General features: G+C 42.0%; 1 pseudogene; it reads right to left on the minus strand.

Annotated features, from left to right (window-relative positions):
• Positions 1-1,147: 1,147 nt before the first annotated feature.
• Positions 1,148-10,452, minus strand: LOC128597838 (ATM interactor-like; annotated as a pseudogene).
• Between the last annotated feature and the right edge of the window lie 1,309 nt (positions 10,453-11,761).

The raw sequence follows: 11,761 nt of genomic DNA on the forward strand, positions 1-11,761 counted from the left end.
TCTGTTACTCTGTTACTCTTACTCTGTTTATTCTCTGGCACAGAGTCTTATTCTGCTAGAGTGCCATAGCATCATAGCTCACAACAACCTAAAACTCCTGGGTTTGAGCAATCCTCTTGCCTCAGCCTTCTAAGTAGCTGAGACTACAGACACCTGGACAATGCCCAGTTAATTTTTCTAATTTTTTAGTAGACACAGGGTTTCACTCTTGCTCAGGCTGGTCTCAAACTCCTGAGCTCAGGCAGTGCACCTGCCTCAGCCTCCCAGAGTGCTAGGATTACAGGTGTGAGTCACTGTACCTGGCCAAGACCCTGTCTTTAAAGACAACAACAGAAACAACCAAAGAAACAACAAAAAACAAAAACCCTAAGGAACCAATATTAGCAAACTAGTGTAACTAGATACCTCACTTTATTCTTATTTCAAAAGTTTTTCCCCAGTGTATTTTCCTTTTTCAGGACTGCATCCAGGAAATCACATTTAGTCATCATGTCTCCTTGAGATCTTCTTGACAATGGCAGTCCTCAGACTTTTCTTATTCTGACAACCTTGATAGTTTTGTAGACCACTTGTCAGATGTTTGTAGAATATTCTGCAGTTTGGGTTTATCCAATGGTTAGGGTTAGGGTTATAGCTGTTTGAAAGAACACTACAGAGGTGAAGTGGCATTCTCGTGACATACCACATCAGGGGTACATACTATCAATATGACTTATCACTTTATAATGAGTTTCATCACTTGGCTGAGGGGCTTTTTGTCAGGTTTCTCCATTGCAAAGTAACTCTTGGTTTTACTTTCCCTTTCCTTTCCATATTGTCTTCTTTGGAAACAAGTAACTTAAGTGCAATCCCACTTAAGGGGTAGAGATTTGTGCTCACTGCTCTGAAGGCACAGTATCCACATAAAGTATTTGAAAAAAAATTTTTTGTGTGAGAGAGGGCTGTTCTCTCATTTTTTGATTTATCAATCAAATATTTATGTCAATATGGACTTGTGGATATTTATTTCATCCTTTGGGTTATAAGTGATGCCATACTCCTTATTGATATTTTGTTGAATTTTTTGGATTGTTTTTGTTTGGGCCACTGAGCACTCTTTTTTTTTTTCTATTTTATCAACGTCTTACGCTTTATAATACACTCACATTTATACACCAATTTCATGTCTACTACATTCAACAGAATTATCCCTTTCGCTGTTTTCCAAATCCAGAAGGAAATGATAAATGCCACCCCATACATGGACTCCACTTTTGGAAGTTGGAAGACTGTGTGTAGTCTGGGTTTCTACAGAGCAGAACTGAGACTCCATCATGTTCCAGGCCAAATCAGCCAAGAAAGTTATCCATTGCTGTTTGAGTTTTGTTGCTGATGAAGAACAAGATCCCCAGGGTTTTAAAACCAGAACTCATGGTCTGTGTATCTATGTGATTCAACTGAACCTTACTTTTTAGAGGGGGTATTCTTTTTTTTTTTTTTTTTTTTGAGAAAGAGCCTCAAGCTGTTGCCCTGGGTTGAGTGCCATGGTGTCACAGCAACCTCCAACTCCTGGGCTCAAGCGATTCTCCTGCCTCCATCTCCTAACTAGTTGGGACCACAGGCACCTGCCACAATGCCCGGCTACTTTTCTTGGTTGCAGCCATCATTGTTGTTTGGCGGGCCAGGGCTGGATTCGAAACTGCCAGCTCAGGTGTATGCGGCTGGCACCTTAACCACTTGAGACACAGGCACCGAGCTTAGAGGGGGTATGTTTTTAGCAGTGCAAATTCCTTCAGTTTGGGTCTCTGTGTCAGATGAGTCAGTACTCATGGAAAAGCTGCAGTGCTTCCCAGAGGCAGATGAAGGCTACTGTCTAAAAAGAAATTTAAGTCTGTCGGTATCTGTGTGTCAAACATCTCAAGGCCTAAGAAATTAGAATTTCCCCTACATCCACAGGACTGGGCAGAGGTGTCTGCCAGTAAGAAGTCAGTTTGGGTTTCTATGTCCAGTGATTCCAAGACTGGCTCTGTTTTCATGGTGCTAAGTTCACTCTCTTCAGTTTGAGTCTGAAAAGAAGTCTTTGATGTCAAAATCTATTCCACTATTCTGAGCTGGGCCAGATGGGAGGTGGGTATCAGGCCCAGGATTTGTGTCAGACAAAAGACTATGATTATCCAATGTCTGACCAGGCAGATTATTTGGCAAGATGTTTTCTAAATCACGTAATAAATCCATGGTTTGGGTTTGATTATCTGTCATATTCTGTGAAGAAAGCAAATTATTCTGTGCACTGAAGTTTGTAATTGGTGCAGATTTTTCTTTTCTTTTTTTTTTTTTTTTTTTTTTTTGAGACAGAGTCTCAAACTGTTGCCCTGGTAGAGTGCCCTGGCATCACAGCTCACAGCAACCTCAAACTCTTGGGCTTAGGTGATTGTCTTGCTTCGGCCTCCCAAGTAGCTGGGATTACAGAAGCCTGCCACAACACCCGGCTATTTTTGTTGTTGTTGCTGTTGTCTTTGTTGTTTTAGCTGGCCCAGGTTGGGTTAGACCCCACCAGCCTCAGTGTATGTGGCCAGTGACCTATTCACTGAGCTATGGGCACTGCCATTTGGTGCATATTTTTCAATGTCTTGATTTAAAGTCCTAGAGTCATTCTGGGACAACAAACCATGGTATACTGTCTCTGCTACTAAAGTGTTGCTTATGATATTGTCTGTAGCAAGACTGTATGATGAATGAACACTCTCAAAAATGTCTCTGCACATTCTAGCTTGGTCCATCTATATGTGCTCACCTGTTGGACTTTGCATCCCACTGGTCTGAGTTTTTTGGAGATCCCACCTGACTGGAAACAAGTGTCTATAAATGCCTCAGTCTGCGCAGCGATGGATGAAGTTACCTTAGAGGTGGACAAAAACATCTGAGTGTGAACACCAATGGGAAAAGACACTTGAGAATCAGATGACAAATCAGTCTGGGAACAAGACCACACAGAGGAATCAGGGTTAGCTCATTGTGTAGAGGTATAAAGTTTTGCAAGGCATAAGACAGATTTGTCTGTACATTGATGGAAGAATTGCAGTTCTTTTGGCATGTGTTCCCCAGTTCTTGAAAAGAATTAGATAGACTTTTACCCAGCTTCACTTGAACACCTGTACCAACCAGCTCAATTTTGGAAAGTGTTAGGCTTTCCTTAAGAGAGTAAAGCTCTGGGGAGTCACGGTGTATGGCACACCACTTGGGGGTGGGACACAATTATAAGAGGGACTTTACCTAACAAATGCAATCAGTGTAACCTAGTTCTTTGTACACTCAATGAATCCCAAACATTAAAAAAAGAGAGAGGAGGTGGAGCAAGATGGCAGCCGAGTAACAGCTTCCCTGCAACTGGGCATGGTGAGTCTGGGGAGATAAGATTCCAGGCATCTCTGGCTGGTGGGATCTGCCTCTAATCATCTCTTTAAGGATACAGGGAGTCATCAAGGGACTTCTGGACCCCAAGAGGAGGACAAAAACAGTGGAAAACTGGCAAGTGGTTGCATGTGTTCGATCGACCTAATCTCGCCGGCAGCTGTAAGTACAAGCAGCAGTGAGACTGCAAACAGGAAAGGCCTTACCTGTGAACTGTTTCAGTGTTTTTGGACTTGGCACTCAGTTGAACTGCCTTGGGGAGAGCTTGAGCAGAGTGCAGAGAAATTTGGGCATTGTCTAGGGCCCCAGACTGAGCCGCTGAGCCAGATGGAGCTAATAGTGTTTGGCTTAGGGCCACAGGGAGCCATTGTGAGAGAACTGCCCTGGAAAACTCCACCCTCAGGGTCGCAGAGCAAGGATTGGGCAGGAGCTAGTAACCTAGTGACTGAGCAGCCTAAAGGTGGGAACTGAACTGCCTTACAGCCTTAACCCTCAGGGGCAGAGTGAGACTGGTTTTGGCACACGGGAGCCTCAGGCTGTTGCCCTGGGTAGAGTGCCATGGTGTCACAGCTCATAGCACTAGTTCAGAACTAGTTTCAAGAACTAGGTTGAAACTAGTTCTAGAAACTGCTGGACTCGGCACTGCCCGGACCTCCATAAGAGCTGCGCTGTGATCCCCAACCTGCGACCCGCACCCGCTGGACCTCCACATGCCCTGCCCAGGAACTACGGGAACCACGCAACCCTGTGTCCTCCCTCCTGTACCCTCCCTGCCTCCACACTGGCCTGCTCGTCTGGCCAGGGATTCTGGTAGCTGCGTGCCCTCCAGAGCCCTCCCTGGCTCTGTGCAGAGCCCTTCTCCTGGCCAGAGACTGCTGTAGACTTGGGCTTTCTGTGCCAAAGTAACTGGGTGCCAGGCACTCCCAGAACCGTGTGCACCACCTCCTGCCCTGTTGCTGGATCCGGGTGTGTCACACTCTGGAGCTGCTTCAACAACCAGATCTCCCTGGCTGGGGCAGCCCCAGAAGAACTACACAGGGTCACTCTCTACAAAGATCCAGCAACAATAGAGTGATCCTGCTAGAGTCTAATCTCGGAGAGACACCTCCCCAACTCTGAGGACAGCCAGAGACAATGGTGAAAAACAATCATGAGGCAAAATCAACAGAAAAACTCTGGCAATATGAATAATCAGAGTAGATCAACTCCCCCAGGGATCAATGGGGCAGACACAGCACAAGTCCCATGCACAAACAAATAGCTGAGATGTCAGAAATTGAATTCAGAATCTGGATAGCTAATAACATCGAATTAGAATTCCAAGCAGTAACACAAAAGGTATCTCAAGAATTCAATGAATTCAAAGACCAAATGACCAAAGATTTTGACACATTGAGACAAGAAGTTGCAGCCCTCAAAGATCTGAGAAACACAGTCAAATCCCTCAGTAACAGAATGGAGCAAGCAGAAGAAAGGATTTCTGACATTGAAGACAAAGCTTTTGACACTCCCAAACTCTCAAAGAGGAAGAGAAATGGAGGGCAAAAACAGATCACTCTCTCAGAGAACTCTGAGATAATTAGAAGAAAACCAATATTTGTCTTATAGGGATCCCCAAAAGTGACAAAGTGGCTTCACAAGGCACAGAGTCTCTTCTCCATGAGATTATGAAGGAGAACTTTCCAGACATGCCAAGAGATTCTGAAATTCAGATAGCAGACAGTTTCAGAACTCCAGCATGACTCAACCGAAATAAGACATCCCCCAGACACATCATAATCGATTTCACTAAAGTTAATATGAAGGAGAAAATTCTGAAACCAGCCAGATGAAAGAAAACCATCACCTATAAGCACAAGAAAATTAGAATAACTGTAGATCTCTCTGCTGAAACCTTTCAAGCTAGAGGAGGATGGTCATCGACTTTTAATCTCCTAAAACAAAATAACTTTCAACCCAGGATCCTGTACCCAGCAAACTGAGTTTCATTTATGAGGAGAAATTAAATACTTTAATGACATTCACATGTTGAAGAAATTTGCCATAACTAAACCAGCTCTCCAGGATATTCTCAGACCTATCCTCCACAAAGACCAGCATAATCCCCCACCACAGAAGTAAACCTACCCAGAAACTTTTGATCAAATTCCAACTTCTACAATTGCAAAAGGATTAAAAATGTCCACCGGACTTTCAAAAGGCTTATCAATATTCTCAATTAATGTGAATGGTTTAAATTGTCCTCTAAATAGGCACAGGTTGGCTGACTGGATACAAAACTCAACCCAATATCTACTGCATACAAGAATCTCATCTTTCATTAAAGGACAAATATAGACTCAAGATGAAGGAATGGTCATCTATATTCCAGGCAAATGGAAAGCAGAAAAAAGCAGGCATTGCAATCCTATTCACAGACACAATAGGCTTTAAACCAATGAAAATAAAGAAGGATAAGGATGGACATTTCTTATTTGTTAAAGATAATACTCAATATGATGAGATTTCAATCATTAATATTTATGCACCCAACCAGAATGCACCTCAATTTTTAAGAGAAACTCTAACAGACATGAGCAACTTGATTTCCTCCAGTTCCATAGTAGTTGGAGATTTTAACACCCCTCTAGCAGTGCTGGATAGATTCTCCAAAAAGAAGCTAAGCAAAGAAATTTTAGGTTTAAACTTAACCATTCAACATCTGGACTTAACAGATATCTACAGAACATTTCATCCCAACAAAACTGAATACACATTCTTCTCATCAGCCCATAAAACATACTCCAAAACTGCCCACATTCTAGGTCACAAATCTAACCTCAGCAAATTTTAAAAAATAGAAATTATTCTTTGTATCTTCTCAGACCATCATGGAATAAAAGTTGAACTCAATAACAACAGAAACCTGCATACCCATACAAAAACATGGAACCTAAACAACCTTATGCCAAAGGATAGATGGGTTATAGAGGAGATTAAGAAGAAAATCACCAAATTCTTGGAACAAAACAACAATCAAGACACAAATTACCAGAAACTCTGGGATACTGCAGAGGCAGTCCTAACAGGGAAACTTACAGCACTGCAAGTCTTCCTCAGGGAAAGAGAAGAAGTTAATAACTTAATGGAACATCTCAAGCAACTGGAGAAGGAAGAACTTTCCAACCCCAAACCCAGCAGAAGAAAAAAAATAACTAAAATCAGAGCAGAATTAAATGAAATTGAAAATGAAAGAATTATACAACAGATAATAAACCCAAAAGTTGGTTTTTCAAAAAAAATCAATAAAATAGATCAATCTTTTGCCAACCTAACCAGGAAAAAAAGAGTAAAATCTCTAATTTCATCAATCAGAAATGGTAATGATGAAATAACCACAGAATCCTCAGAAATTCAAAAAATCCTTTACGAATACTACAAGAAACTCTACTCTCAGAAATATGAAAATCTGAAAGAAATCAACCAATACCTGGAAGTATGCCACCTACCAAGACTTAGCCAGAATGAAGTGGAAATGTTGAACAGGCCTATATCAAGTTCTGAAATAGCATCAGCTATACAAAATCTCCCTAAAAAGAAAAGCCCAGGACCAGATGGCTTCGCGTCAGAATTCTACCAAACCTTTAAAGAAGAACTAGTACCTATATTACTAAACCTCTTCCAAAATATAGAAAAAAAAGGAATACTACCCAGCACATTCTACGAAGCAAACATCACCTTGATCCCTAAACTAGGGAAAGACCCAACAAGAGAAGAAAATTATAGACCAATATCACTAATGAATATTGATGCTAAAATACTCAATAAGATCCTAACAAACAGAATCCAACAACACATCAAAAAAATTATATACCATGACCAAGTCGGATTTATCCCAGGGTCTCAAGGCTGGTTCAATATACGTAAATCTATAAATGTAATTCAGCACATAAACAAACTAAAAAATAAGGACCATATGATTCTTTCAATTGATGCAGAAAAAGCTTCTGATAATATCCAGCATCCCTTCATGATCAGAACACTTAAGAAAATTGGAATAGAAGGGACATTTCTTAAACGAATAGAGGCCATCTACAGCAAACCCACAGACAATATCATATTGAATGGAGTTAAATTGAAATCATTTCCACTTACATCAGGAACCAGGCAAAGTTGCCCATTGTCTCCATTGCTCTTTAACATTGTAATGGAAGTTTTAGCCATTGCAATTAGGGAAGAAAAGGCGATCAAGGGTATCCACATAGGGTCAGAAGAGATCAAACTTTCACTCTTTGCAGATGATATGATTGTATATCTGGAAAATACTAGGAATTATACCACAAAACTTTTAGAAGTGATCAAGGAAAACAGCAATGTCTCAGGCTACAAAATCAACACCCATAAATCTGTAGCCTTTATATATGCCAACAACAACCAAGGTGAAAAAACATTCACCATTCCCAGTAGTGCCAAAGAAGATGAAATATTTGGGAGTATACCTAACAAAGGATGTGAAAGACCTCTACAAAGAGAACTGTGAAACTTTAAGAAAAGAAATAGCTGAAGATGTTAACAAATGGAAAAACATACCATGCTCATGGCTGGGAAGAATCAATATTGTTAAAATGTCTATACTACCCAAAGCAATATATAATTTTAATGCAATTCCGATTAAAGCTCCATTGTCATATTTTAAAGATCTTGAAAAAATGATACTTTATTTTATATGGAATCAGAAAAAACCTCGAATAGCCAAAATATTACTCAGCAATAAAAACATAGCAGGAGGAATCACGCTACCAGACCTGAGACTGTACTATAAATCGATAGTGATCAAAACAGCATGGCACTGGCACAAAAACAGAGAGGTAGATGTATGGAACAGAATAGAGAACCAAGAGATAAACCCAGCTAGTTATCATTATTTGATCTTTGGCAAGCCAATTAAAAACATTCAGTGGGGAAAAGATTCCCTATTTAACAAATGGTGCTGGGTGAACTGGCTGGCAATCTGCAAAGGACTGAAACTGGACCCACACCTTTCACCATTAACTAAGATAGATTCTCACTGGATAAAAGATTTAAACTTAAGACATGAAACTATAAAAATACTTGAAGAAATTGCAGGGAAAACTCTTGCAGAAATCAGCCTGGGTGAATATTTTATGAGGAGGACTCCCCAGGCAACTGAAGCAGTATCAAAAATACAGTACTGGGACCTGATGCTTCTGCACAGCCAAGAACATAGTAAGCAAAGCAAGCAGACAGCTTCTGCACAGCCAAGCTTCTGCACAGCCAAGAACATAGTAAGCAAAGCAAGCAGACAGCCCTCAGAATGGGAGAAAATATTTGCAGGTTATACCTCCGATAAAGGTCTAATAACCAGAACTCACAGAGAACTCAAACATATTAGCAAGAAAAGAACAAGTGATCCCATCTCAGGGTGGGCAAGGGATTTGAAGAGAAAATTCTCTAAAGAAGACAGACCCACGATCTACAAACACATGAAAAAAAGCTTATCATCCTTAATCATCAGAGAAATGCAAATCAAAACTACTTTGAGATATCACCTAACCCCAGTAAGAGTAGCCCACACAACAAAATCCCAAAACCAGAGATGTTGGTGTGGATGTGGAGAAAAGGGAATACTTCTACACTGCTGGTGGGAATGCACACTAATACGTTCCTTCTGGAAGGATGTTTAGAGAATACTTAGAGACCTAAAAATAGACCTGCCATTCTATCCTATAATTCCTTTACTAGGTTTATACCCAGAAGACCAAAAATCACAATATAACCAAGACATCTGTACCAGAATGTTTATTGCAGCCCAATTCATAATTGCTAAGTCATGGAAGAAGCCCAAGTGCCCATTGACCCACGAATGGACTAACAAATTGTGGTACATGTATACTATGGAATATTATGCAGCCTTAAAGAAAGATGGAGACTTTATCTCTTTCATGTTTACATGGAAGGAGCTGGAACATATTCTTTTTAGCAAAGTATCTCAGGAATGGAAGAAAAAGTATCCAATGTACTCAGCCCTACTATGAAGCTAAATTATAGCTTTCACATGAAGGCTATAACCCAACTATAGCACAAGACTATGAGGAAAGGGCCAAGGAAGGGGAAGGGAGGGGGGAGGTTGGGTGGAGAGAGGGTAATGGGTGGGGCCACACCTACGGTGCATCTTAGAATGGGTACAGGTGAAACTTACTAAATGCAGAATACAAATGTCTACATACAATAACTAAGAAAATGCCATGAAGGCCACGTTGAACAGTTTGATGAGATTATTTCAGATTGTATATGAAACCAGCACATTGTACCCCTTGATTGCACTAACGTACACAGCTATGATTTAACAATAAAAAAATAAAAAAAGAGAGAGAGAGAGTAAGCCTCTGAATCTAGGCAGAGGAGCAGGATTCCTACTGACAAGTGCACTAAGAGCACAGACCCTGTTGCAGAGCCGGGATCATACGTAACACCACAGGCTGGGCCGAGGAGTCTGCCAGAGGCACAAAGAGAAGCATAGGAGAAAACCACATCGTAGGTAGTTTAAAAGCAAAGCCACTTTGGGCTTTGGTAAAAACAACTTCTGAGCATATGTCAGAGGTGTTGTACGCATCTGCTTTCTGGCATTCGAGCCACAAAAATCTTCAAAAGGAGCTACTAGCTTTATTTCTGAAGCTCCTAATTCTCGAGTGTCTGTCCTAGGGATCAGTTGGTTGCTCAACGATTCAGTGGTCTTATTGGACAACTTCTGGTTTTACAGGCAGTTTTCCATTCTCCTTTTCTTACTGGGTGGGTCCCTGTATTCTGCAGGGATCTCATGGCCTGTTCAGTAGATGTGGCACTGCAGTGTGGTTTTGCTAGCATAGGGACAGTCACACACACCTCTTCAGGTCCCGCTCTGAGCCTTATGAATTGGTGCACTTAATACATCTATGCTTCTTCTCAGGATACATTTTCATAAAGTGCTGTTTTAAGGGAGAAAATTGAGAAAATGGTCTGTGTCAGCCTCTAGGGCATCTGTTGACCTGGACAACAGTAGAATTTCAGCATGGTTTTCAAATCTTTTCTTTCTTTCTTTTTTTAATTTTTTTGTAAAGGCAGAGTCTCACTTTATCATCCTCGGTAGAGTGCCGTGGTGTCACACAGCTCACAGCAACCTCCAACTCCTGGGCTTACGCGATTCTCCTGCCTCAGCCTCCCGAGCAGCTGGGACTACAGGCACCTGCTGCAACGCCCAGCTATTTTCTGTTGCAGTTTGGCCATGGCTGGATTTGAACCCACCACCCTTAGATATATGGGGCCGGTGCCCTACTCACTGAGCCACAGGAGCTGCCCTTCAAATCTTTTCTTGTTGGATGTACTATGCCATGCTGCTGGTGGCAGCTCTTGGCCAGGCACATGTTGAGCTCCAGGCTGTTCGGCAGGATCTTGCCCAGGACAGATCATTCAATGATGGCTGGATTAGCTCCTGGGCCGCTGCGTTGTCACTGGCTGCCTCTCACCCGACACCTGGGGCCTGAGGTGGGGGAACCAGCTCCCCTGGTAGCTGCCAGAACGGCCCGGGCACCTGCCACCAGAGCCACTGCCTCCAAGCTGGGAGTTCTTTCAATACCTCCTTATGCTCCTTTGACATCCTACATTGGATTGTTTTTGAGCACTTCCTTACTTTCTGGTACTTCAAGACGCACAGGCTCATCTTGTGTATCCCCTTTCTACTATGGTTTGAATTTTCCTCTCCAAAACTCTGAAATTCAATGGACATTGTAGCAATTTTAAGAGCTGATTAGGTGGTTTGGCGCACATAGCACAGTGGCTGGCGGGTTTGATCCCGGCGCTGGCCAGATAAACAACAATGACAACTGCAGCAAAAAAACAGCAGGGTGTTGTGGCAGACGCCTGCAGTCCCAGCTACTTGGGAGGCTGAGGCAGAGAATCGCTTAAGCCCAAGAGTTGGAGGTTGCTGTGAGCTATGACACTACGGCACTCTACCAAGGGTGACAGCTTGAGACTCTATCTCAAAAAAAAAAGAGGTGATGAGGTGACAAGGGCTCTGTCCTTATGAATGGATTAATGCTTTATCATGCCAGTGGTTTAGTAGTTTGGGGCATGGGCTCCTAATACAATGATGTGTTGGCCTGACTTGCTGTCTTGAATGCTCTCTTCTACCTTCTGTCCTTTTGCCATGGGGGGGACCCTTGCCAGATGCTGAGACCGTTCTTTTGGGCTTTTCCTCCTCCAGAATCATGAACCAAATAAACTTTTATTTTTATAAATTACCTGGTCTGTGTATTCTGTTATAATAGCGGAAAACAGACTAAGACACTACTCTAGCCCTAGAATCAGCCTCTTCTCAAGAAGTCCCGATTCTTTT

Source organism: Nycticebus coucang, chromosome 2 (genome assembly GCF_027406575.1).
Source record: "Nycticebus coucang isolate mNycCou1 chromosome 2, mNycCou1.pri, whole genome shotgun sequence".
NCBI lineage: Eukaryota > Metazoa > Chordata > Mammalia > Primates > Lorisidae > Nycticebus > Nycticebus coucang.